Source organism: Lagopus muta, chromosome Z (genome assembly GCF_023343835.1).
Source record: "Lagopus muta isolate bLagMut1 chromosome Z, bLagMut1 primary, whole genome shotgun sequence".
Taxonomy (NCBI): Eukaryota; Metazoa; Chordata; class Aves; order Galliformes; family Phasianidae; genus Lagopus; species Lagopus muta.
Window position 1 is genome coordinate 72,812,922 of NC_064472.1, and position 27,333 is coordinate 72,840,254.

At 37.9% G+C, this 27,333-nt stretch overlaps 1 protein-coding gene and 1 long non-coding RNA gene across 2 annotated transcripts in view; both read left to right on the forward strand.

The window, feature by feature from the left end:
* LOC125687204 (uncharacterized) overlaps positions 1 to 27,333 on the forward strand; it is a 185,843-nt gene that overhangs the window by 26,457 nt on the left and 132,053 nt on the right. The gene's annotated exons all lie outside the window — the stretch shown is intronic.
* LOC125687215 (uncharacterized) overlaps positions 1 to 27,333 on the forward strand; it is a 44,507-nt gene that overhangs the window by 13,302 nt on the left and 3,872 nt on the right. Inside the window, exons 2-3 of the long non-coding RNA XR_007374025.1 lie at positions 4,824 to 5,008; positions 13,682 to 13,814. This is a non-coding gene — a long non-coding RNA (uncharacterized LOC125687215). The remainder of the gene's footprint in view (positions 1 to 4,823; positions 5,009 to 13,681; positions 13,815 to 27,333) is intronic.

Below are 27,333 nucleotides of genomic sequence, written 5' to 3' on the forward strand. Positions count from 1 at the left end.
AAAGTGTCAGTCCCCTTCCTTCGTATAGCCTCCCTTTAGATGTTGAAATGCTGCCAACAGGTTCCTGATGGCTCCCTGAGCCTTTTCTTTTGCAGGCTGAGCAGGCCCAGCTCTCTCATCTGTCCTCCTAGGAGAGGTGTTCCAACCTTGGGATTATTTTTGTGGCCCTCCTCTGGACACACTCCAACATGTCTGTGTTCCTCCTGTTCTGAGGACTCCACATCTGGACGCAGTACTCCAGATGAGGTCTCAGCAGTGCAGAGTAGAGGGGCAGGTTCCTCTGTCTTGCCCTGCTGGCCATGCATCTTTTGATGCAGCCCAGAATATGGTTGGCTTTCTGGGCTGCAAGGGCACCCTGCTGGATCATGTCCAGCTTTCCATCCACTAGTACCCCCAGGTCCTTTTTGAGAGAGCTTTGCTCTATCCTTATGTCCCCCCGGCTTGTACTGCGTTGGATTGTCACAACCTAATATTCAGAATTCCATATTTTTCATCCAAAAAGGACAATTCCAATGATGTGTCATTCAAAATTTTCATCTGTAGATGAAATTTCTACACTTAGAAAGCAGTTGGATAGTAAAGTCTGAAGTTGTGAAGTCAGTGTCCTGCTTTTCAGAGTCTGATTTTAGATACTCATGGAGTGATTGTCAGCATGATTATTGATGTTAACCCTTTAAAACAGAAGTGAAATCCACCTGGCTACACAAACTCAAAAAAAAAAAAAAAGAAGAAAAGAAAAAAAAAAAAAGAGCTCTTTGAGAACTTATTTGAGAAATGTGCTGTTTTCTGTTGGTGCTTCTATAGAGGATGCATGTGAGAAAACATCTTTAAGACTCCTGCATCAGACTTATTATTGAGCTTATCCAAATAATGTCCTAGAAATCTAGCACTGGTGAAGATAATCTGTCCTGTTATTTTTCATTGTAGTTATTATTTTTGCACTTTCCTCTGGCATAAGGGACAAAATATGATGTTATACAATAACATGTGGCATAATATGTAATTACATATACTTCATTATGAAGTATATGTAAATGAATTGAAATCATTTGAGCATAAACTTTGTAATGTCGGTGGTAATTTTGAACTTCAAGACAATGTGTGCAGTCTGACAAGCTTGCTCATGTATCTGTTCTTCTAAAAAAATGATCTGCAAACTAGGTTAGCAGTGTACGAAGCAGTCTGTATTTTTGTACTGAAAACTACTCACTCTATGTTGAACTGGCTCTCAATTTAGTGGCATCCCTAACATGAAGCAGCAGTGCCCTATAGCACCGATGAGCAATTCTTTGGGGGCTCTCAAACTGTCAAAAACAGGATCAAAAACTGGTTTTGTTATTGCTGATGTTGTTAGTTTTTCCTCTTTCTGTTTTGTCAGTATCATGGCATTATATCCTATTGATCTGCTTGTCCTGTGCTTCCTGGCCGTGCATATTTCAAAAGACCTGAAGTTTTTTTTAATCAGCCCTTTACATACACTGAAATAAATCCATCAGTTGTTATGTAGGTACTGAGCTACTCCTTTGACAAAAAATTCATCATTTTAACAGAAAAGGAAAATCTTAGCAAAAGTCTTTGTCTGACTGCGAAATGCTTACCATGCAAGTCAGGCTTAAATGTCCTAGTTAGTAACTGACACTCAGAATCCTGAGTTTGGATTAGGGCTTGTTGCACTAATGGCAGGTCTGTAAAAGCTGTTGTTTCAAATACAACTCTTATTTCATATGCATATGTATTTCATATGCAGCAGTGTGCAGGCTTAGTGTCCTGCTGTGGAGTGCTCTATTAAGCTGCAAAAACAATTTCAGTGAGTTGTACTGTTTGGACAACAGAATTTATTGACCCATCTTCACAGGCACTGGTTGAAAAGAAAGCTAGATGGTGCAGTTACTTTGCCATCTGTGGCAGCAATAAGAAAATGTGAGGGTGATGGTCATGATCCTTACCAACGTAGCTTGGTATGTAATAACAGCTGAGAAAAACTCACCTACATATATTCCTTGAATTTTTTTAAAGGTTACAGGCTCAAAACTAGCCTGTAAAAAAATGAAAGACCACCATGGAAAGTGATTCTGATGTGCAAATTTTATTTACATGAACTAAGTATTGAAGAAATCATAGCAAGACCTTCATCTTAAAGCATTATCAGAAGTAGAACCACCAGGATTTCTATTCCTGATGGACGTAGTCATATCAAAATTCTGGCAAGGAGTAGAAATGAAAAAGCAACATGCATTTTTCTTTAGTTGATTTTTTTGGGGGTTCTATTCCTTCAGTGTTTATCAAAACACCACTTTTCAGCAGCTCCTCTGAGAACAGCAGCATTCAATTTTAGCTCACAAAGTTAGTGTGATACTGTTGGATTAGACCTGGGGCAGGAGGAGGGAAGGAGACTGTTAACAACCAGACAAAATCCATCATCCAAGAGAGAGTAAAAACAAGTTTCTCATCTTGTACTCCATAAGTATTTTCTCTGAAATTAAATTATATTTTTACTCCATAACTTTCATGGACTGGACAATGGAAGAAAGAAAATATAACATCAAAACAAATCATAGGTGCAGCTATTTCTTTCTTCTTTTAACAGTCACCTGAACTGTGGGGGAAAAGTCCAGATGCTGACTCTTCTCTATAAACGCCACAGGCTATTTTTTGTTTGTTTATTTGTTTGTTTGTTTTCTCAACATTTCTTTGAGGTATTTTCCTCCCCTCCCCGCCTCCCCTCCCCCCCTCCCCTCCCCCCTTCCCTCCCCTCCCCTCCCGTCCCCCCATCTCTCTTTCCCTCCCCCCCTCCCTCCCTCCCTCCCTCCTTTCCCTCCTCCCCTTCCCCTCTTTCCCTCCCCTCCTCCCCCTCTACTCTCCTCACCTCCTTCCCCCCCCACTCTCCCCCCCCCCCATTCTCCTCTCCTCTCCTCTCCTCTCCTCTCCTCTCCTCTCCTCTCCTCTCCTCTCCTCTCCTCTCCTCTCCTCTCCTCTCCTCTCCTCTCCTCTCCTCTCCTCTCCTCTCCTCTCCTCTCCTCTCCTTTCTAAAAAAATTTTAATAGCACTACCTATATATGGGATAATCTCCCTAAATTTTAAATGCCCATATTTGAGCTACTGCTTTAGATTCCTCTGAAGGGAAATTGAGAGAAACAGACCTTTCTTAAGAATTATTTATCTTGCCTATTTCAGGTGTCTGCCTTAGGATGAGAGAAATTGCATTCTAGAGATATCAATCTTTCTCCATTGACTGTAAATTGTACGCAGGCCATTAACCTAGTAGTAGGTGTCTGTAACACCTAAACTTCTAATACAGAAAAAAAATCATACATCTGAAGTTCAAGGACTTGAATCCCACTTCATATTTCAGTTCTAGAAGTGTTCTTGCCATCTCAGCTTAGAAAAAAAAACAGCTGTTGTGTACAGTGCCTCTCTTTTAAGCTGAGTGTATCATCACTCATGTCTTCTTGTTCCCTCTTTATCTATGTAGCTGTCAACTACAGGTAAAAGGCTTGTGCTTACGGGTAATGTTTGAAATTCAGATATATAGCTGAATCTGTGCCAGGACTGAAATGTAACGTAGGGTCATATCGGACATTTTAGCACAGAACTCTGTTAAACTGAGGTTAATGTCCCAAATGTCAACACACAAAACAATATGAATGTAATCTTTTCTTCGACCTCTGGTATTTTATTCTATGTGAGTTGAACAATAATATCTAAACTGGAGAAAATGTCACTGAGTAGATAAATTAAAATCATTTGTAGGAATAAACTACATCACAGAACAAAGCGGTTGGGATTAGATGTGTGAATTCCTATCCTGATAATTTTATGAGATTCAAAACTGGAGAGCTGTCCTTCATACTGCCACTTCCTGAAATGAACAGATCAGAGTCAGAGTGCACGTACAGTTTATGTCAGTTTGATTGGATCAGATTACAGAAGGCTGAAAGAAGAGCAAAGTTTGAAGGAATTACAGAAAGATCCACACTGAATGTTCTATTCTGAAACTGTCAAGTGCCTTTTCATAGGGAGAATTCTGTATTTTTTTAAAAAGTAGCAACAGAACGCACCTGGGAAAATACTTAGGATCATGACATTAAATTTCCAAATTGAAGCAGAGCACAAACACTCACTGAGAAAAAAACATCTCTCATGAGTAATGATTTCAGCTAGCAGCTTCTGAAAATTGCTTACTTAGATATACAATGAGAGGTTGCTAACTACAGTGTTTTCACATACTGTAGATTACTTCATTAAAACGAGAGACTATACATTTGTGTTTTGTATGAAAATGAAATCCAGATACATGTGTTCAAGCTATTTTCTGGATGCTGATTTTTAGCAGAGAGGTGGAGCATATGGTTTCTAGAGGTGAATCTGCCAGTGCAATAAATATATTGACGCATTTTTTTTTTGTTTACAATACAGCTCTGATGGGAGTTACTGTTGTATTTTTGGGAAACTTGGAAATATTCTTTATGATTAAAGGTTGCCTCATTTAGATTCATCAAAATGATAAATTTATAGACAAGACTCCTTCCCAGGCACTGTAGTGGAACTGAAAGGTGAGTGAGGACAGACTGACATGTAACATGATGCCAATGAAAGATTTCTTCTCTAATGGCAAGACTCATGTTCAGACTCTTCAGGGAGAACAGGTGAATGTACAAACAGTCCCTTAGGAAAGACATGGTACTTTGAGTTTTATGTTTTATGAGATAGCTATGTAGCACCACAGCTATGGGGAAACAGGAGTATGGCCTTACTCGATGCTCTTATCTCCTTCCACACTTTGTCTCTCTCACAGTTTTTAACCTCTTCTGTCTGATTTCCAGTTCACCATGGTGTTAACGACCATACATTCATTCCACCACATCTCCAGATAAGAAAGGCAGAAATACATGAAAGAAGAGGAGTTTTGTGAGCCAGTAGTATTTGGAAGAAATGCTGAAAGTCCTTTCTGGGTTGGAAATTTGCTACAAAGAATGTATTTCTGTGAAAATCTCTGTCAGGAGAAAAGGTAAGAATTTTGTTCCACGACATTCAACATCTTAAATGGAACATAAAATGACAGTTACCTGTGCTGCAAAGAAATACACTGAGACACAGAGTTAACAATAACGTCTTGAAAGACAAACTCTCTTTTCTACATAAGTTCACTATGATAGTGCCCTATTACTAACTCCTAGAAACAGAATCATCAAAGTTGGAAAAAACCTCCAAGATCATCTAGTCCAACTGTTTATCTACCACCAGTATTTCCCCACTGAACTGTGTCCCTCAGTACAGCATCTAAACATTTCTTGAACACCTCTGAGGGTGGTGACTCAACCACCTTCCATGGGCTGCCCATTCCAGAGCCTAACCACAATTTTGGAGAAGAATTCTTTCCTAATATTTAAGTGAATCTCCCCTGGCACAACTTGAGGCCATTCTCTCTAGTCCTCTCGCTAGTTATGCTTGGGAAGAAGCCAATCTCCACTTTGCCACAACCTTCTTTCCAGTAGTTGTAGAGGTTAATAAGGTCTCCCCTGAGACTCCTCTACTCCAGCCTGAACAATCCCAGCTCCCTCAGTCACTCCCCATAAAACTTGTGCTCCAGTTCCCTCACAGCTTCACTGCCCTTCTCTGAACATGCTCCAGGGCCTGAGTGTCTCCCTTGTAGAGAGGGGCCCAAAGCTGAACGCTCTACTCGAGGTGCAGCCTCACCAGATCTGAAGACAGAGGGACAACATCCTCCGTAGTTCTGCTGGCAACGCTTTTTCTGATATAAACCAGGATGCCATTGGCCCTCTTGGCCACCTCAGTCTCAGACAAGTGTTGACCAACAACATCAGGTCCATTTATTCCACACATCCCAGCCACTCACTCAACTCTGTGTAATTCAGTATAATGAGCACAGTACTTCAGCATTACTCTTTAAAATGTTAGTAAACAGAATTTCTGTAGCTCCCTTTTTAATAATTTTTTTTTAAAAAAAAGCGTCCTGCTTGTTAGCTTGTTTCTTTACAAAATGTTTAATTGGAAAGCAAATGCATCTAATTTTGTCTACATGTGTCCAGTAACTGTAGAGAAATGCAACTGAGTTGTTTTGTATTCATAATTCTGAGCTCAGTTTAAATGTACCTTGTTTAAGACCCCAGTTTTCTGTTCAGTAAGTGCTCATTAAATGATACAGAGCCAAGGTTAACGAGCTATTTTATGGATTTTACTTTGGTTTGTGCACAGTACTGCCAATGAAATAATAATAAAAATAACTCAAATGAAGAGCCTGGATCTGTAGAAGAGAAGAAAGACGTGGAAGTGGCAAGACACAACTACAGAAATACTGCAATACATAAGATAAATTGGAGTTCTATTTCATGAAGAGCTCCATCTATAATATGTTTTGGCAGCTATCTGCAGCCATATTCCCTGTGTTACAGCCCTTGTAGGCAAGCTATTGAAGTATGCTCAGAAAAGTATTTTGTGCACATTGTAGAATCAGTGATCAAATCTGTCTCTGCACTATCAGATTCATCTCTTGACTTTCTGTCAGATTATATAATTCCAAAATAATGACAGTTCTTAACTAATGTGAGTGCTCTTCATATTGGTGCATGTTTTGATAGGGTCACTGTAGGACTGCACTACCACTGCAGGTAGAACAAAAGTTTGCAGAATATGCTAGAAATAGCTGGACAGTTATTATTGCCTCAATTTGTTGTTTAAGATTGCTGGCATTTTCAGAGGACTGGGACTCTTGAGTAGTATTTTGCATTTTTCTTTTTTACTTCAAGGCATAGAATTATTGTGTATAAATGAAAGTTGAAATCTTTCTCCAGGATTGGAGACAAAGTGATCCCTTTTCCATGTGTCAGGAGAAGGAAAAAAGTGACAAAGCCCATGAAATAAAAGGTAGAATGTTTTTCTTCCGATCCAGTAATAAACGTGTGCCCATTTTATAGTGTTATGTGATAGATTATTACAGTATCATTTAGATTTTGATTCAGATCTCTCCTCAGAAGGGTGTTTTGAATTTGGATCTAATTTCCTGCATACTGTACTTGAAAATCTTTTTCCTCATGCGCTCTCTTCTTGCTGTTTATCTATTGCTGCAAAGTGCAGCAGTATAAAAGAAAGATGAAGACACCTTCACTTAAGAATACCTTTGTGTTTCATTGCTGTCTTCAGGAATGCAAGGCTTGGTTTCCTCTTTCTGACCTAGATGTGATTGAATAAGGCTGACAGGTCTAAACTTAAGTTCTCAAGAGTTAGATTTGATCTAAGATTTCTAACATAGATCTTCATAAAAAAGATTGAAATCAACTCTGAAAATTGATAGAATACTGGAGCTGTTGTTGGTATTTCATGTTTTTTTTATACACATGCAGTGGTTTCAGAACTCCAGAGAGAGTTACTACAGAAACTGATAGGTCGTTTAACTGGTAGGTCATTTAAGTAACTCCATGTAAGCTGCAGAGCCACTGTATAAGCCCAGGAAATTATATATGAAATGGAAATCAGAGCTTTTACTGTTGTGATTAGGTTGTTTCTACACTTCAGTACTTTTCTTCCTTTTCCTAAACTTCATTTTAATGTCATATTAATACAGAAAATATATGTTTATGGGCTGTAGTCAAATCCTGAGTCTGATTGATATCACTAATACTAGATGTCTACATTCAAACACTTCAACTGATTTGGAAATATCTTTTGCCCTCCTTTTTTAGTAGAAGGAACTTGAAAGTCTAACAGAGCAATTTTTTAGAGTGCCAACTATATATGAGATGAGTTACACGCTCACTGTCTGAGTATTGGATTTAGGAACATAAAGATAGCAATTGGTACTAGTGTCCTGATTAGCATGCTTAAAACCACACAAGAAATTTGGGAAGAGAGGTTGTCAACATAAAGCAGATACTATAACAAATAATCTAGAGGTTGAGCATGACTGCCATTTTGTGGAGGATAATGGTATATATGCTTTCATAATTGTTTACACATTTGCCTGGAAATATTATCATCCTAAAAAAATATAATTCATTTCAATATTGTTACTATTTCACTCAGCTCTTAATTGAATTATTATGTCAGTGAGTTTTGTTCATTAAAGCTAATATCAATATGTTGAAAACTTAGAAGTAATAAATTTGCAATTGATAAACACTTTATTTGCTATAGTTTATAAAGACTAATTTTAAGTTGCTATTTCTAGCCACTTGTAGCAGCGTTTTACTGATATCCTTAACAGTGTTCAGCTGAAAGCAGAGTAAGCAAGAACTGATCTGCCACAGGGAAAGGCTTGCACAAGAGAAGTTGAATTGAATTTATTATTTTTATTATTTATACTCTTCTCTTATGTTTACAGTTGGATTTAGCCTGAAACTAAATCCTTTTTGTCTTTGTGGGAGAGAGCTTACAAAATAAAAAATGAGGTAACACAGTGATATTACAGATCAACTAATTGCAGAAAATTGCAGATTATTAAGATACCAGCTGGTGGATAAGACTTTGAGTAGATAGTTTGCTCCACTTGTTATTTGCTTGCTGGCCAGTAGCACCTCAGCACCAATACTGTAAAGCATCAGATCACAGCTAAGGTCAGCATTGCATTCAAACCACAGTTTTGACCATTTCACTTTTATTGTTTCCATATTTGGATAACAAATTTATTCCAAAGATCAACTGTTCTCTTTTCTTGCACAGACATATAGAAAAGGCCAAAATAATAATAGTAACGATAATAATAATTAGCCTTCCTGCATATCTCCTTTAATAGTTTTTTGCTATTTTCTACTTCTTCTACCAGGCTTCAAAGGAAGGCCTACAGATCACACTCAAAATAACATTTCCTGATTTTTATCCTCCGTTTTGTGAAATCTGAAATTAATTCACTGTCAAACATGCCACAGTATCAAAAATTTTATAGGCAGCTTTTTGATATAATTATAATTGAACATTATATGTTTGGGCAGTGTGACAAGGGGCAATTTGACTTTTATTAGTACAATAGCCAATGCTTGAAGACCACCCTTGTAAGGCCCCATGTGTCCTTACACTCCAGTGGGTTCATTATTAGAGAAGCATAATAGGATGGAGCATGGGGTGGGACAGGAGCAGGTGGATGAGGAAGCAGTGCAGAACTCGAGCAGTAAGCATGGCAGAAATGAATAATTCAAACTTTGAAACAAAATCAAAATGTAATCTCACTTTTTCTGAATTAGAAATAAATGAAACGGTAGAATAAACAAGAAAATAAAATATTCAGCTAAAACAAACTGATCTTCTATTTCTGAAGATGTCACAGCTATATTTTCTTGGCATTCTCTTCTCTGTAGATTTTAAAACTCAGCAAATCATTTCAGTTATTAATATCTATACGTATACATGCATGTGCTGTATGATACCCTAGCAGCACCAAACTGTGTCATAGAAGTTTCACATATGCGAATCCCTCCTCAAATGCCTACCCCATACATTCTCCATCTTCCCTTTGCTCTTGATCATCTGTAAAGTGCTGCAGGCTAGGAAATGAAACACTTCCTTATGGTACCTCCACACTGGCCTCTGCATTCATCTACACCATTTCATAGAATCATATCACAGAATCACAGAATGGCTTCAGTTGGATCATCAAGCTCCAATCCCCCAATGCAAGCAGGGTCATCAACCCCCACATTTAATACCAGACCAGGCTGCCCAGGGCCCCATTCAACCTGGCCTTGAATGCCTCCAGGGATGGGGCATCCACAACCTCCGTGGGCAACCTGTTCCAGCACCTCACCACTTTGTTGGTAAAGAACTTTCCCCTGATATCCAACCTAAATCTTCCCCCTTCAACTTAAAATCATTTCCCCTTGTCTTGCTGTCATCTACTCTTATAAAGACTTGACTCTCCTCCTGTTTGTAGGCTCCCTTTAGGTATGAAATGATGCAGAGAGGTCACTCTGCAGCCTTCTCTAGGTTCAATATTTCTAGCTTTTTGAATCTCCTTAAAAATAACAAGTATTTTAGTTTATTCTTTATGATTGAGAACACTTCTCTGAAACCGGTTTTCCATTTAATACCCTTGCTTTTCATATTTTCATGAAAATTGAATGAAATGTGAGCTTTAAACAGCGCAGTCATTGTAAGAGACTTTGTCAGCTGCACTAGTTTCCATTCCTATCGGCTCAGCAATCTTTAGACTTTTTCCTTGATTTATGAACTTCGCCATTTCCTTACCTATATTTTCTGAGTGAAAGCAGAATTCCTTTCTTCCATTAGGATACAGCTGCTGTTCTGATTTAGTTATTGAATTTTTAATTTTTTTTTACTTTTCATCTAACTGGTGAAAGGACTTCTTGTTCTTCCCCTGTCTCAAGTTCTTATTGCACATAAATAAGGTTATTTGAGAAGCCAATAGTAGCATGCTCTATTTCTAAATCAATCCTTGTGTTCAGAACAAATATTGTCTATGATCTTACACAGTTCAGACTACGATTTGTTTGCTCATCACTCAATGTCACTTTTTTTGCATTATGCTGTGTCACTGTTTCTGCCTGCAAACTCATGCCATGGCAAAGGGGAGGGAGATGGGACAAGGTAGGGAAATGGGTCTGAACAAAGGATAACAGTGGCAGTGAAGTAAGGAAAAACTCAATTTACTAAATATAGTAGCGGAATGTGAGATAACACAGTATAATACAATATGATTGGAATTGAAGCTGATAAAATAAAATGTGAAAGAGGATTTCCAAAACTAGAGTCCTTACTCTATTGCTGTAGGTGAAAGGGTCAGGAAGCAAAGAGAAAAGAGGGCAGCCTTGTGACTCCCAGCCAGTTTTATTTTTCCCACCAAATGGAAAACAAAAACAGAAAAATGAAGTCTTCTGGAAGTTCATTCTTCTCTTCTGAGAGCAAGAGACTGGAAATTCAGACAATCCACAGAACTGTAGCATTAACTCTTTTCCTCCCTGTACACTGCATGATATTATGATATGGAATATCAGTGATAAACCATTAAACCATGACATGCTGTTTGATGGACTGAGGGATTAAATCAATTTCTTTTTTTTTTTTTTTTTTTCAAATGAACAGTACTGTGAGTATCATTCTGACTTTTTTTGTTTGTTTGTTTGCTTTGTTTTGTTTTGTACAGGAAATGTTGCAGTCTATTACTGAACTACATTAATAATAAAATCATTGGTCCCCTGTGGATTGGTTTTAGGTTAGTACTTGAAATAGAGATCAAAGAACGTAAATGAAAATGAAAAATTAATTTTTCATGTACGTTGTAAAGGACAGCTAACTTACTAGCTTAACAGTGTGTATTTTACTGCTGAATTTGGTTTTACCATGTAGTAGCATAACTGTAACGCCATCCAGCAGAGGGCTGATGTTCTACAAGTGTTTTTGTTAATATTATTTAAAATATTGCAGTATGTGATTTACATGACAAAAGGCAAAATATCGTTGGTTAGCCTTACTTCAGGAATAAAGGGGAGGGCTAGGAATTGTCATCGTTACTGAGTTTTCAAGCAAGCCATCAATCATTTATTATATTAATTGTGTTGTGCCTCAGTTAATTGCATTCCTGTAGATTCACCAAAAAGGAAGGAATCCTCCTATTACTCACCTTCCAGTGTTAAGACCAGTGGACAGTTTTCTTCAGCATACTCTATTGAAAGACCTCTTTGTAACTTGACTTTTAAATAAGTAATAAATCCCAGTAAGATTTAGGGTATTTAAACAAAACATTTCTTTGATATTTTTCATTGTCTTTTACTAGGTATTTCTCCTGTCAAAACTACATTGCTTTTTACCACTTTTTTATTGAAGTCTTCTGCACTTGTTTGCATTGTTCTCTCTACGCAATGGGTGTCCAGCATTCTAGCTTGCCTGGGCCAGACTGCATGATGAATTGTCATGAGTTACATATGAAATGTATCTAAAAACATTCAAAAATATACTTAATATATACAAGTAAAAAATTGTATGGGTTTTTAAATATTTTTTATAAAAATATTTTTTTAAGAAAGCAACAAAAGCATAGAAGTAGTGAGATATTTGACCCTGTAAAACTAGTGCATCAGTTTGGCTCATTTGAAGTAGTTTCAATTCTTAGTAAGTTCTCAAGGTGTCTGTCAAATAGTTTTTATGAAATTCTACTCTTCCTGGAGTTCATCATTGAAAGTAATTTTCACAAATCTGCATCCTGCCAAAAAGCAATGATGTGAATAAGGAGTGACAGAGAAGAGAGGGATATTTTTCTCTGATAGGAGAGGGCTTATAAAAGTCTATTAAGGAGACATGATCAAGTTTTAACTTGAGTTGAATATCTGATTGCAATTCTCTACATTCCTTTCAAAAATTTGCACGTAAATATTTTTGTTGCAACTGAAAATGGAGTTACAAATATGCAAAGAAACTGATTTTTTTCCACAATCTTGAAACCTATTTTCAAATTATTTAACAAAACAGAAAGCAAGGGACTGCATTTAGCTAGTGCATCAAAATGCATGCAATTATTTGCCATGACTTGAGCTTGCCATAACTTAAGTTTCATTTTAAGTAGTATTATGGTTTGAAAAAGGTAAGTTGACTTTCACTGTGCACGTTTAACTCATTAAAGTGAGTGGTCAGATTGACCAAAAATATCAAATCCATGAGCCATTATAATCTTCATTTTCTAGCACAAATTTTCCTTTTGACTCCATAAATGACTTCATTTCATTTTGCAAATTATAAAATCTTTTTAGCATTTTATCCTGACTAAGCCACCTGCCTTCAGAAAAGTAAAATATATCCCCATGATCAGCATCCATACTTTTAAGGAACTCCTGGAATTGGCAATTACTCAATCCCTTAGATGCTAAGAAATTCACAACTTTGATGATGACATGTAAGATACTATCAATTTTTAAAGCTTTTGCATAAAGTTTTTCTTGATGTACAATTCAGTGACATTTCATCAAACATGATTTGCTGGTGGCAATTGCATCGTCTTCTATTAATTTTAAAAGTCTCTCTTTTTCAACTGTGACCAGGACATCATTAGTAGCTATAGAAGGTATGCTGATGAAGGTTAAAGAAAATCTCTTTAATGTAAGTTTTACCACTTCATACAAATGAAGGGAATCAGTTGTATCTTTTCATGATGCCAAAGAAGGCATTTCTTCAGTGACATTACATTCGTTATCAATACCTCTAATAAAAATGGAAAGTTATGCTGTATCTCTAACAACAGTAAATTCATCTATCGCCAAAGCACCCTGTTTCTTCAGTTTGCTTAGCTGTAGTTTGGTGAAAATAACTAATTTTAGAAAAATCAATTTTTGTACCTGAATAAATCACATCTGCTGTGCACTCCATACATTGCTAAATAAATTCACCATTAGTAAATGGTTTGATTTTTTTTTTTTTTAGTTTTGTTACCACATAGCCAGCTTTTATAATAGAATCCTTTTGAGTTCTAATGTTGTATTTTTTTTTTAATTGGTTGAGATGAAAACTTTTTTCAGTTCTGCTATTTTGTCTTTATGAAGCATTTGGTATGCATGAAACTTGGCAGCATGTTTTTGTGTATAATGTAAAGTTGTAATCTCTGAAAACTGACATGCTTTCCTTCCAAACTAAGCAGAGTGCCATATAGTTGTTATCTATAGAAAAAGTACTTGTCTGTCCATTTTTCATTGAAAACTCTTCCTTTATCCAGTATTTCTCTTTGTAGGGCCAGGCTGGGCTGCTTGGTGTGGAAGAGCTACTACCACGATGGCACAACAGGGAGCCACATGTGGCCTGTGGGCTGTAAGCTGGACATGCCTGGTCTAGATAAAGTTTCATCAATGTCAACAGAAATCCCTGTATGTGTTACTCAGTATATAACAAACAGAAGCTGGTTTGTCAGCCAAAACATCCAACAGACTGGGACTTATCTGTGGAATCACATAATATGTGAATATCTCTGGTATCACAGAAAGGACACAGACATTTCAAAACAGTTTGCATAGAAAGTCCCCTTTTAATTCCCCTATAATTTAGGCTTGTAAGAATGGACTGGCTTGAAAATTACCAAGTGTATTTCAGATGTTAACTGCTATATGACAATTAGCCTAGAAACAGAGGTTATCTCAATTTGCATAGTAATGAATCGTTCTCTACCAAGATATATCAAACCAATTGGAAGAGACAAATGAGATTTCATGGGAAACAACTGCTGACATTCTCTTTTATTTTAAAACAATCTTGGTAGCTGGAAATGTTGAATAAAACCAGATCCAATACAGACCTCACAGGAATATTGCTACCTACAGGCCCCCAGCTAGAATCTGCACCACCAATCTCAGCCTTCAGAACTCTACCACTTAGCCAGTTCACAGTCCACATCACTGTACACGCATCTATCCCAAGTTTTCCTACTATGTAAAATAGTGTCTAAAACCTTGCTGAAGTCAGGATATGCTACAGCCATATTGCTGTCTGCTCATTTTCCCAACTGGTCACGACATCACAGAAGGCTACCAGATTATTAAAGCACATTTTCTTTTTGTCCTTTATTTCCTTCATCAGATGTAATTCTACATGGGCCTTAGCCTTTCTCATCACAATCCTGCAAATCCTGACATTTCAATATTCCTTCCAAGTGACTAGACACATTTTCTACATTTCACAAACTTTCTTCATCCATTTGAATTTTTCCATGAGCTCCTTGCTCATCCATATGGGTCTTCTGGCACCTTTGCCCAATTTCTTTCTCTTTAGGATGCACTGATCTTGACCTTGGTAGAAATGGTGCTTGAATGTCAACCAGCTCTCTTGGGTCCCCCCAACCTCCCAGAGCTCTAACTCATGGGATGTCTCCAAGTTGGTCTTGAGGAAGTCAAAGTTGGCTTTCAAAAGTGGTTTTTAATCATATTTGAGTAAATTCTTCAAAGGAGAGTATGATGCATGACTTAAAAAGATTAAATAATGAAAGCATATCAAATGTAGCCAAAGGAAATTTTTACAATCGTGTTTCCATAGAATACATTAAAGTGGGCTCAAAAGCATGAAAATTTGTAAAATAGTTCCAAGCTGCAAATTGAAAATGCCACTGATCTAACTGATAAGAATGATTCTTTTTTTTTTTTTGTTAATAAATGATAAATATATTGTTTTGCTTCACTTGCATTTAAGTGTTACAGTTTAAGTAGATATTTTTCCATTGCTGTTGCTGTTGCTTAGTCATTCTCATCTAATAAGCTATTACCCAACAGATCTGTCTAATACTTCAATGATATATTAGTGCTATTACTGTTGTGTGTATGCGTGTGAACTTTAACACTGTGTGGCTTGTTGTGCTGTTTTGATTTTCATGGGGATCCTCATTTCTGGTGTTTGAAAACTCTGTAGTATTGTTTTAGATTGGTCTATCTTTCTTTATGTGTTAAGTGGCTTTATACCATTAAACTATCTGTTATACTATGCATATAAGTCCAAAACACAGCATCGCATATCTTAAAGAGTCAGAATCAATTTCTAGCATTGTGAAGCATCCAGGAGGATGGCATAATACAAAACAAAAGCCACAACCAAAATGAATCTTCTAAGGCAAATTTCTATAATGCTTCTGTAGGTTCTGTAGTCCTCCCCATGTAACAAAAAGCATCAGAAAAATAATGATATTTTCTAAAAGGGTTGAAACTCTCTATATTTTTGCACAAGATATCTTTTATCTGACTCCATTGTTTCGAATGTTCTTTTAAGGTGTATTTAGAGGGATTCAGTAGAGTCGCATTCCAAAATCTCCATGTAACTGTAAGAAGTGATGCTTTTGTCATCTGCCCGATAAAAATCTTTTGAGGTAGAGAGCCATCTTAGAGTCAAAGGAAGATCTGGGATTTTACAGCATGGGACACATGTAATGTAGGACGCATAAACTGGCTGTGTAGTTGTAGGATAAGCTATGCCAAGGGTATAACAAGTACTGAGGACTGATGTGTATTTTTTTGTTGATTTGTTATGTGTTTTGGGGGGTTATTTTGGTTTCATTTCTGTTGTTTGTTTACTTTTTTTTCTTTTAAAATAAAAATTCAGGATTGTGCAGCACAACAAAGTATGAGATCGGTGATTGAATGGAAGTTGTGTTAGGAGTCCCTTTGGGGCTATAACTGGGAATTAATAAATCCTGTGCAAAATCATGCCTTTTCTGAAGTCTCAGAATTTCAAATATTTAAAATATTTAAAAACAAGATTTCAGCTACCATGAGACACAGATACATCAGAATTCATGGAACTTCAAGGCAATGTCGTGTGCTTCCAATATTTGCCTGAGAGCATACATTCAGTAACATAAGAGAGGGACAAAGAACGAATAAAATAAAATAAAATTAAGAATTATAGGGATTTGAACCCAATATTTTTTAGTGTGTAGTTTACGACAATAATGTGCTACTAGAGTTTCTAAAGGATGTAGTTCTGTCAGGGCCTATACTATGAGTAGCTGGTGGGGATGGGGAGTCTTTGTAGTGACCTTAAGTATCAATTAAGTGGATACCTAAGCATGTATTTTCCTTAAGCAGTGTTTTTTCACTGATTTATGACCACTGGTAGGGGACAGTAGCTAGCCAGAGAATTGATGGCCCAATTTTCTGTCTCATCTCTTGTGCCATAAAAATCTTAAATCTTCTGAAAGAGTTGAAAAAGGAATGAAGGTTTGTTCTGCAAAATTATCAGAAAATCTTTGCAGTCCAGAAATCTCATCCAAGAATTCTCTAGTGCTTATTTTGTGATTAGATTCAAATAGGACCTGAAACATCTATTCCTTTAATTTCTTTCTGTTTCATTACTTGTCACTCAGTGGAATCTACACTCAGTGTATTTGTGGAATATGTTTTCTGGTATTCAGTTTGCTTATGTACATTGGTCTGCATTACCTGCCTGTGCCTTTGACATGCAGACAAAAGTATTCCTCAGTGAGACACATCCCATTAAGCCAGTCAAGTAATCATAGAATCATAGAATTGCTCATGTTGGAAAAGACCTTAAAGATTATCAAGTTCAAACACAACCTGACCATACTACCCTAGCTGCTAAATCCTGTCCCTGAGCACCACATCCAAAAAGTTTGTAAACACATCCAGGGATGGTGACTCAACCACCTCCCTGGGGAGCCTATTCCAGTGCTTCACAACCCTTTTGAAAAGAAGTGTTTCCTGATATCCAACCTGAACTCATCCTGGGGCAACTTAAGGCCATTTCCCTTTGTTCTGTCACCTGTCACCAGCGAGAAAAGACCAACCGTGCTCTCCCTGTTAGCACCTTTCAGATATTGGAAGAGAGCAATAAGATCTCCCCTCAGCCTCCTTTTCCCCAGACTGAACAGCTCCAGTTCTTTCAGTCACTCCTCGTAGGTCATATTCTCCAAGTCCTTCACAAGCCTTGTTGCCCTTCTTTAGATCTGCTCCAGCACCTCCATGTCCTTTCTGTACTGAGGTGCTGAACACAGTACTCGAGGGTAAGGCCTCACTAATGCCAAGTACAAGGGCAGGATGACTTCTCCAGTCCTGCTCACCACACCATTCCTGACACAAGCCAGAATACCATTGGCCTTCTTGGCCACCTGGGCTCATATTCAGCCTACTGTCCATCAGCACACCAAGGTCCCTTTCCATCAGGCAGCTTTCCAGCCACTCCTCCCCAAGCCTGTAGGGGTGCCTGGGGTTGTTGTGACCAAAAAGCAGGACCTGACACTTGGTGCTATTGAAACTCATACAGTCAATTTTGGCCCATCGATCCAGTCCATCCAGGTCCCTCTGTAGTGCCTTTCTCCCTCAGGCAGACCAACACTCCCTCCAAGTTTGGTGTTGTCTGCAAACTTACTGACAGTGCACTCAATCTCCTCATCAAGACCATTAATAAAGATGTTGAATAGAAGCAGCCCCAGTACCGAGCCCTGGGAAGCACTGCTCGTGACCAGCAGCCAACTGGATTTAACTCCATTGGCCACAACTCTTTGGGCCTGGCCATCCAGTCAGTGTTTCACCCAGCAGGGCATACACCCATCCAAACCATGAGCAGTCAGTTTCTCCATGAGGATGTTGTGGTGCATGGTGTCAAAGGCTTTACTGAAGTCCAGGTAGACCAGATTGACAGCCTTCATGCACTGAGCAGGTCACCTTTTTATGGAACAAAATCAGGCTTGTCAAACAGAATCTACCACTCATAAATATCCATGCTGACTGGGCTTGATCCCCTGGTCGACCATTAATTGGTCCATGGTGGCTCCCAAGATTATCCACTCCATAATCTTCCCTGGCATTGAAGTAAGACTGATAGGTCTGTAGCTACCAGGGTCACCTTTCCAGCCCTTTTTGAAGATGGGCGTCACATTTGCCAGACTCCAGTCTGCTGGGACATCCCTCAGCATCCAACAAGGGATGGAGATTCTCCCTAGCCCTCCTCTTACTGTTGGTGTATTTATAGAAATATTTATTGTAATCCTTTACCTAAGTGGCCAAGTTCAGTTCTAGCTGGGCTTTGGCTTTTTGGATTTTCTCCCTGAACGGCATCACTATGTACTTTAATCACCATAAGTAGCTTGCTCACTCTTCCAAAGACCGTAAACTTTCCTTTTGCTCTTGAGTTCCAGCCAAAGATCTCTGTTCAGCCAGTCCAGCCTCCTTGCCCATTGGCTCATTTTCTGTGACTTGGGGATGTTCAGCTCCTGCACCTTTAAAATAACTTCCTTAAAGTATTCCCAGCATTCTTGGGCTCCCATATCCACACAGAATCAATAAAATCTTTGGTACAACTCCAGTCACCTTGCTATCAGAAGTGCATTAGTAAGTAGATATAGCATTTGATTCAACAAAGAATTAGGAAAGATATTGAAAATTTCCAATGCATGAGAGCTCCATTGAATTTTACTATTTTACTATGTTGGCCCATCATGTCAAAAGTTGATGTTGGTGGTATGACAGTAGAGGCTGAACCTTTCTGTCAATATTGTATTATTTTTGTTGCTGTGCAATTGATGGTAGCAGAGGGGAAGTCTTATAAAATAATATCTGGCATGAAGGTGAATATGCAGAAAAGGTGTGGAATTGAATTCCTTCATGTGGAAAACCTTGTGCCTGTTGATATTCATCAGCATCTGCTGAATGTTTAGGGGGATCAAACAGTGGATATTAGCACAGTGAGGTGGTGGGTGCTGCATTTCAGCAGTGGTGATGGTGGCAGCAAGAGCAGATCACCTCTGCTGGTGCAGACTTTTATGAGCATAGCATGCAAGCTATTGCTGGTCACTGGTGAAAATGTACACATAATGATGGTAGCTGCGTTGAAAAAAGATTCTGTAGCTGAGAATTCACTCAATTGAATAGTTCTGTTGTTCTCTTTCTATCAATTGCATTTTCCGTGAAAACAAATAGAAGGCATTACATTCAGAGCAACCAACATATTTATTGCTCATCAGCAGGGTTAGATCAGTAAGCTCAGAGCCTGGTCCAGTCTGACTTTGAACATATCCAGAGATGGAGATTTCTCTTTAGTAACTTAACATTCAGTAAAACAATGCCTGGACAAGGTTCTCGGATCTTGATAGGACAGCTCAGGTATGAGTAATAGGTGTAACATTCAGATGGCTGTAGTGCTCTTTCTAGACAATTTAGTATATAAAAAAAATCTACAAATAATTTGAATTCCTAATAAATCCGATCAAAAATAATTTTCTATTGAATTTTTTTCTCAAAAAAGATAGAAATAGAAACTATGTTCTTTTTTTCATATTTTTGATGTCATCTCCTTCAGAAACATCAGAATTCCAGTGGAAAGTAATAGTTCCAAAGTGTTCAGTTTCAACTGAAAATGCAATTGGCAAAATGGTTCTGACATATTTGTAGAGGTAATTTCACAGTGAATAGAGTGCAAGTAGAGTCTTCAAGTGGCCGAGGAGCATAGCTGTATTCTAACAGTTAAGTATTCTGTTTCACTTCAGGCTTAAATTTTTCATGATCTTTCTGTACTAAACAAAGAATATAGATACAATCTGGATGTTCAGTATTTTCAAATGTACTAAACATCCTACGCTCCTCCAAAAATATTCATGAGTTAAAGCTGCTCAGCATTTACAGATAACATTGTTTAATAGGATTCATATTTTTACTGTCAGAAAACATGGCATAACAGGAAGGACCCCCAAATTTGGCATGTTTGAAAACAACCTTAAAATATTTGGCTGGAATGTAGCTAATTTTATCACAGAAAACTAATAGAAGATATATAGATGGGTTGCTTTAGAGCACTTCAGGAAGGCACTCTACAGTCCAAGTGATTCCAATTGCATTGGAGGCAGCACGTGTAACAACCGAGCAGAGCACAACACTGAAACTCAGAGGCTGTGACTCTTTTTGCAGTTATTTTGCTGTTTTTTATGTCATGGAGGTGCATTCATTTCATATCTTTTCTCTGTTAAAAAATACCATAGGAAGGTAGTGACATTTGGATACTTCAAGCATACCTCAAGAATGAAAAATCAAACAAAATTTGCATTTGAAATTTTTTTCTTCATTGAACACTTTTTTTTCTTGCCTCGTCTAGATAGGTGGGCTACAGAATGCTCGACTACTTTATTTACGATAAATTTTTTCATGTCAATTGCTCATTTCAGTATCATAAATCAATTTGGCTGTATCATCATTGTCCTGACGGTGAAAGACTACAAAAATCATGCACTCAGTGTAAAACTTGCTCAGGATTTAATTTAATGTGTGCACCAGTAGATAATGAAAAGAGCAGTAAGTATAGATATATTGGGTGCTGAGGAGCCATCATCCCATCTATGCACTGTTAGTTCAAGTCTGGTTCAATGGATTGCACAGCAGCTGAGGTTCATTTTCAGATTTAGTTCTCTAAAAGAAGTTCCAATTATAAACTCTCATACTAAGCCCTGCAGGGAGCCCAAGTATTGGAAGCAGGAAAGCTATGTGTGTTTGCTTTAAGAGCTCTCTCTCCTGATTCAAAATAAGATACGTATGTAGAAGCATCTTCATTTTCCAGTTAAGCTGAAAATTGCATGGAATGTGCGTAGTGTTTGACTGCTGGATAGCATTTGAATATTAACTTCTAATCTATAATCCATATTTAGATAGAGATATAAGTGTTTCTGCTTCACTTTGCATATTGCTTGCCATTTAATATTTAGTAAATCATTTATAGAATCATAGAGTGGCTTGAGTTGGAAGGGACCCCAAGGACCATCAGGTAACAACCCCCTCCCTCATGCAGAGCCACCCACCTCCAAATCTGGTATTAAACTAGTTTTGTGATTTACCTTTTACTCTGACACCTGAATGTGATGTAGAACCTCATTTGTACAAGGGTCGTCCTGAAAGTAATGCCTCCTATTTTATTATGTTGGCCCATGGCATCAGAGGTGAATGTTGGTGGTATGGCAGCAGAGTCTGGGCTTTCCCACCGATGTTCCACTACACTTTATTGCTGTGAAACAGATGGCAGCAGAGGGCTAGGCTGGCAAAATGACATCTGACATGGAAGTGTGGATGAAGCAAAGGTGTGTCAGCAAATTCCTCCACGCAGAAAAAAGCTGTCATTCACTGATGTATGCTGAACATGTATGGAGACCAAACAGTGGATGCTATCACACTGAGGAGGTGGGTGGTGCATTTCAGCAGTGATGGCAGAGATGTGAAAGCCAAGCCATGCATGTCTGCATGCCCGTGCACGGATGTGATACCACAAAATAAAGAACCTCTCCATCAGCCCATCCACACAAACTGGCACATTATGACTCCATAATTACAGTTTGCACCAGATGAGTGCCATGAATATTCACATAGGAACAGAAAGAACACCATATGCAAGTTTGTCAGCATCTACTGAACCAACATGAATCTGAAGGTGACAGTTTCTTCATTTGCATCATTACCAACGATGAGATGCTATGTCACTAATGAGCTGCTGTCAAAATGGCAGCCTGTGGACTGGTGACATGGAAGTTCACTATCAAACAATGTTTAAGATACAGCCTTCAGTAGTAAAGTGATGTGCACTGTCCTTTGGGATAGGAAAGGGGTGATCCTTTTGTATTTCCTGGAACCCAGACAAACAATAAACTCAAACCAGGATATTGTAATGCTGAAGGATCAAACTTCCAGAGTGAGGCCAGAGAAGAAGTCAACCCTTTTCTTGCAACACAATAATGGCATTACCATTGGCCATATACCAGTTTAAAGACTATGGAGCACACTGCCAGTCTTGGCTGGCCTGTCTTTCCACAGCCACCGTTTATTCAGGATTTGTCAAGTTCTGACTTTCATCTGTTGAGGCTGATGAAAGATGGACCATAGAGGCAACATTTTCCTTGTAACACCGGCTTCATAGCACTTGTAAAACTGGATCACCTTCACTGGTACAGATTCTTACAAGCATGGCACACAGACTCTTGTTCATCCGTGGCAAAAATGCAAATGGTAACTATGTTGAAAAATTGTTTTACAGCTGAAAATTTGCTCTCTCAAAGAGTCTTATTTTGCTCTATCTGTTGCAGTTTCCATGGGAATAAGTAGGAGGCATTACTTTCAGAGCAAGATATCTTCCTGCTTTAGTATGTGTAAATTAGGTAATTCATTTTAGCATAAATGCATGGGTGGTTCAACTCTATGTATGAAATGCAGAAAACACTTCATCATCTGTAGCCATTTGATATGTTGCAGGTTAGCCTGTACAGTTTAAAATTTTGAATCCCTTTCAGGGAAATTTTTATTTGAATTCTACATAAGAAGAGTATAATTAGCTTGGCTTGATAATTTTTCCTCTACATTTTGCAAAGAGAAATCACTAACAAACAAGTAAAGAAAAGAGAATGCTTTCTCTTGCCTGTTAACTTTCTGGCAACTATTGCACTATCATGTTCTGTGATGCATACATCACTTCTTATTTAGAAAATCCCAAATGCGTACTGAGTTTGAAGTATTTTAACAAATCCAGCAGTAAAAAGAATAATACCTTCCCTCGGAGTTGATGATGATTGTATTTCAGCAAAGCTTACCAATAAAGAACAGAGATTTCTAAACCTGTGCTACTTTTGTCCAATTAGAAAAGTAAGCAGAATGCATCTTTTCATTCTTGGACAGATTGCCCTGTACCCTAATTATAGCCATTCCTAGTTCTCATTTGTCTTGGTATGGCAGTGCCAATTGCAAGTATCCTGCTATCACTTCCAATGCATTATCTGTCAGTGTTCAACTTCTGGACCTCATCTTCTCATCTATAAATGTGATTGGTACAATTTGATTTACCTTTGTACTTAGCATGTATCTATGAGAAAACACAGGAGGCTTCCTCATATTCTTAAGAGGGAAAGAAAGGAGTGGAGAAGGGCATCTTGGCTAGGAGAAATGGAAGATGAGCAAAGTGCCTGAGCAATGGATATTTTATCCAACAGTGGCATTAGCTGACTTAGAAGATGACAGTAATATGAACTAAATGGAAAAAAAACATGCATCAGCCATTGTTGCCAGCTTTTTAACAGAAGTAATTTACTTCAGGCTTCCAAAGTTCTGACCTGTGCATCAGACAGCAAAGATTAAGCTGTAGTTAAATCAATAGTAACTTCTTTTTTCTTCCCTTTCTTTGAAACCATAAAGCAATAATCAGTTCATGTAGAGCCATAGAATCATAGAATGGCCCAGGTTGGAAGGGACCTCAAGAATTATGAATCTCCAGCCCCCCTGCCACATGCACGGCCACTAATCTCCCCATTTAATACCAGACCAGGCTGCCTAGGTTGCCATCCAACCTGGCCTTGAGCACCTCCAGGGATGGACGGGGCATCCACAGCCTCTCTGGGCAGCTGTTCCAGCACCTCACCACTCTCTCTGTAAATAACTTCCCTCTGACATCCAACCTAAACTTACCTTCCTCAACTTAAAACCATTTCCCTTGTCCTGCAGTTATCTATCCTTTCAAAGAGTTGATTCCCCTCCGGTTTGTAGGCTCCCTGTAGGTACTGGAAGGCTACAGTGACGTCACATGCAGCCTTCTTTTCTCCAGGATGAACGAGCCCAGCTCCCTCAGCCTGTCTTCATAGGGGAGAAAGGAATGTTCAAGATATGTTAAAAGCTAGAAAATGTATGGCTTGTTTACTTTTGAGATCTTTTACCTCTTATTTTTTCATTTTAATGAATGTTGAGATTCTCACTTTTTAACATAATCTCTGGAACCTGGGACTTAAAGTAAAATCTTTAGTCCTATGAGAATAGTTGAGACTACATAAATATGAAAAGAACTGGAGGTACAGTTGCAGAATCTCAAACTCTGGAAGAAATGCCTGAACTGTAAAGGATTCAGCAGGAACAAGAACTTCTAATAAATGTTGGCTCTGGGATATTTAAAAAGAAAGTATAAGTAAATTACATGCAAAACCTAAGAAAGCTTCTACAGTGTTCTCTGGAGCAGAAACAAATAAAATACAGAATTTACATAAGATTGAAAGATGAGTCTTATTACTAATGGCAAGTACACACTTTTATGTTTAAAATAACTTTGTTTTATTGTTAACCATTGAGAGAATGTTCTTCTGTTTTATAAATCATATTAATTTTGATTTGATTTCCACACAAGCCTCCTGTACGAATACTGGTGTCAAAAGTAACATATCTTAGTTTGAAATAGTCTTAACATGCAGTTGATGTCAGCTGTGAAGAGCTGGGATAAATAGATGTAATTTTAGTTAATAGGTGAAAACAAAAGAAATAGACATATAACCTCATATTTCCTTTGCTATCACTATTTATTTATTTGTATTAAGTAGATATACTGCTTTTATTCCACAGTGTATTTTATTCCTCACTTGCTGGCAGAAGAAAAGTATTTAAAAAAAAGTAAGACAGAGAAATATCCCTATAATTCATTCTACTTCTCCACTTAAAATCTTTGAAGCGAAACCTTGCAACTGTCTGCATATGCCACAAGTTCAAGACAATTTCTGGAACATTTAGGCTTTTGCTAAAGACCCATAATTTTATCTTCATCCACTTCACAGTTTGGGGTACCTTTAAAGTGATCCTTGAACTTGTGCTTAAACTATAGACTTTAAGTGCTGTAAATCTGCATTCAAATCCAAAACGGCATCAAATACTACAGCTTGCAAGATGAATTCAAGCAGCAAGCTGAGTAATTGGGCAGCAGTGGTGTGCTCAAAGCAGTGGAATTGCTGCTGCAGTAACAGCAGTTTCACACTGGCTCTTGCATTCTGCTTATCAGCATTGCAGGCTGAGCTATGCTCCTCTTCTGTATCTTTTAGAATTGAGTTGATGGACTTTCATAGCCTGTTTTCTGAAGAGTAGTTTGCCTCTCCAGTACATTTAAATTAGTGTTTAACTACTGTTCTTAGACTACGGTGAAAAGTTAAAGGTGAGAATCTTGAATTGAACACTGTGTGCAAGAGCTTGTTCTCTGTTTTTACCCCTTCTCTTCCTCGCTTTCCTGTACCTCCCTCCCACCTTAAAAAACCTTTTCAGAAAACCTTATGTCATTTTCAGCAAGACTTTTGGAACACCAGTTAAACACAAGTCTTTAAGTTCTTTTAGCATTTTGAAAAGCTCCTTGTGGATGAGAAGTGGGATTTATAAGAGCTTTTCCTGTAGAGTCATATTTTTTTTTTGAATTCTTGACATTTTTTCTTTACCTTCCCCTTTTCTTCTTCCATGTGATTTGAAACAAACAAACAAAAACACCCTTCAGTCTAAACTTCATCATCCATAAGCCTTGTACGAAAACGTTAAAATATGTTTGAGGATTTTTGTTTGTTTGAGTTCTGGTGTTGACCTCCCGGACCTTGCCATGCCAGCAATGAGCCAAAGCAAGGGCTGGGACAACACAGCCCTAGTTATTCTTGCCACTCAATGCTTCCATCTGATCTATGCCAGCCAACCTTACAGAATTCTTTTTAGCTCTCAAGAAGTAGTAAGATGCTGAAGTAGAGAATACATTACAGAATCACAGAATCACAGAATCACCCGGGTTGGAAGGGACCCCAAGGATCATGTAGTTCCAACCCCCCTGCCTAGCAGGGCCACCAAACATACACATTCAGATCAGGTTGCCCAGGACCCCGTCCAACCTGGCCTTAAACACGTCCAAGAACGGGGCATCCACAACCTCCCTGGGCAGCCCGTTCCAGGGCCTAACCACTCTCCTAGTAAAGAACTTCCCCCTAACATCCAACCTAAATCTTCCCTCCTTCAACTTAAAACCATTTCCCCTAGAAGAATTCTAGAATTCTAGAATTCTAGAAGATCCATTTCTAAGCTGAGCTATTGCAGTTTTGTTGGGCACCTACTATCATCTACGTGAAACACTATGAGCAATCAATTTAAATTTGTTATTGTCACAGGGACCTGAAAATTTAATAAGCAGTTACCAGAGTTCGTTACTTTGTTTTTAATTTGTTCTAAGATACTGCTCAATTTCAGACCTTGAAGCAATACTGCTCTCCAGAATATTTAATTGAATGAGTTTATAAGTTAGATTGTCTCTTAACTGTACTCCTCCACTGATTTTTCAATGATTGATGTGGTGTTTTCTTGTGGAATGAGGAAAAAGTGAATCAGAAGTCAGGCCACACCTACAAGGCGCAGCAAAGTATATCACATGTTGCCCTTTCCCAAGTTATTTTTGATTGCTGCATTGTGCTGGTTTTCATCTGCATGTATGAGGAAGAAAAAGTCCTTCCGTGATTTGTAAGATCGTAAAATGCAGCTCTCTGCATACTTCCATATGTATCTCATTGATCATACAAGAGAATTCGTTGAGCAACTAGGTCTAAATAGCTGAATTATTTCATTTTCCTTCCCATTTCTTTTTTTCTTTTTTTTTTTTTTTTTTTTCTGAGAATTCACTTTCTTTCTCCAGTATTTTTCTAATTCGGCACTGACTGAAAAAAAATAAAAATAAAAAAAATAAAAGCATTGCTTCTCTTGTTTCTATGTTTCAACAAGCAGACTAGCAAAATGTCCCAAATGTGGATGAATTAAATTCTAACTGACTGAAACTACGGTTTCAGGGTATAGAAAAATTTCTTTGTGTTTTTTCTTGAAAATTGCATCTTTGTATTAAAGTTAATATATGTAATAGTTTTTTAGAGTTGATTAACCTAAAATTAAACTGAAACTTTCCAATATATCTTAGGAATTGTCGACTCGTCTAAAATACTTTATTAAAACAGCATAATGCTGCATTCAAGTAGAATTTATTTTTTTCTCTATATTTACATTTTACTCCAGAGATGAAACTGTAATTCTGACTTCCAGAACAAAGTGTGTGTATTCCATCTTGGGGATATTTGTTTTTTCTCATAAATATGCCTGGAACACTTTCTCT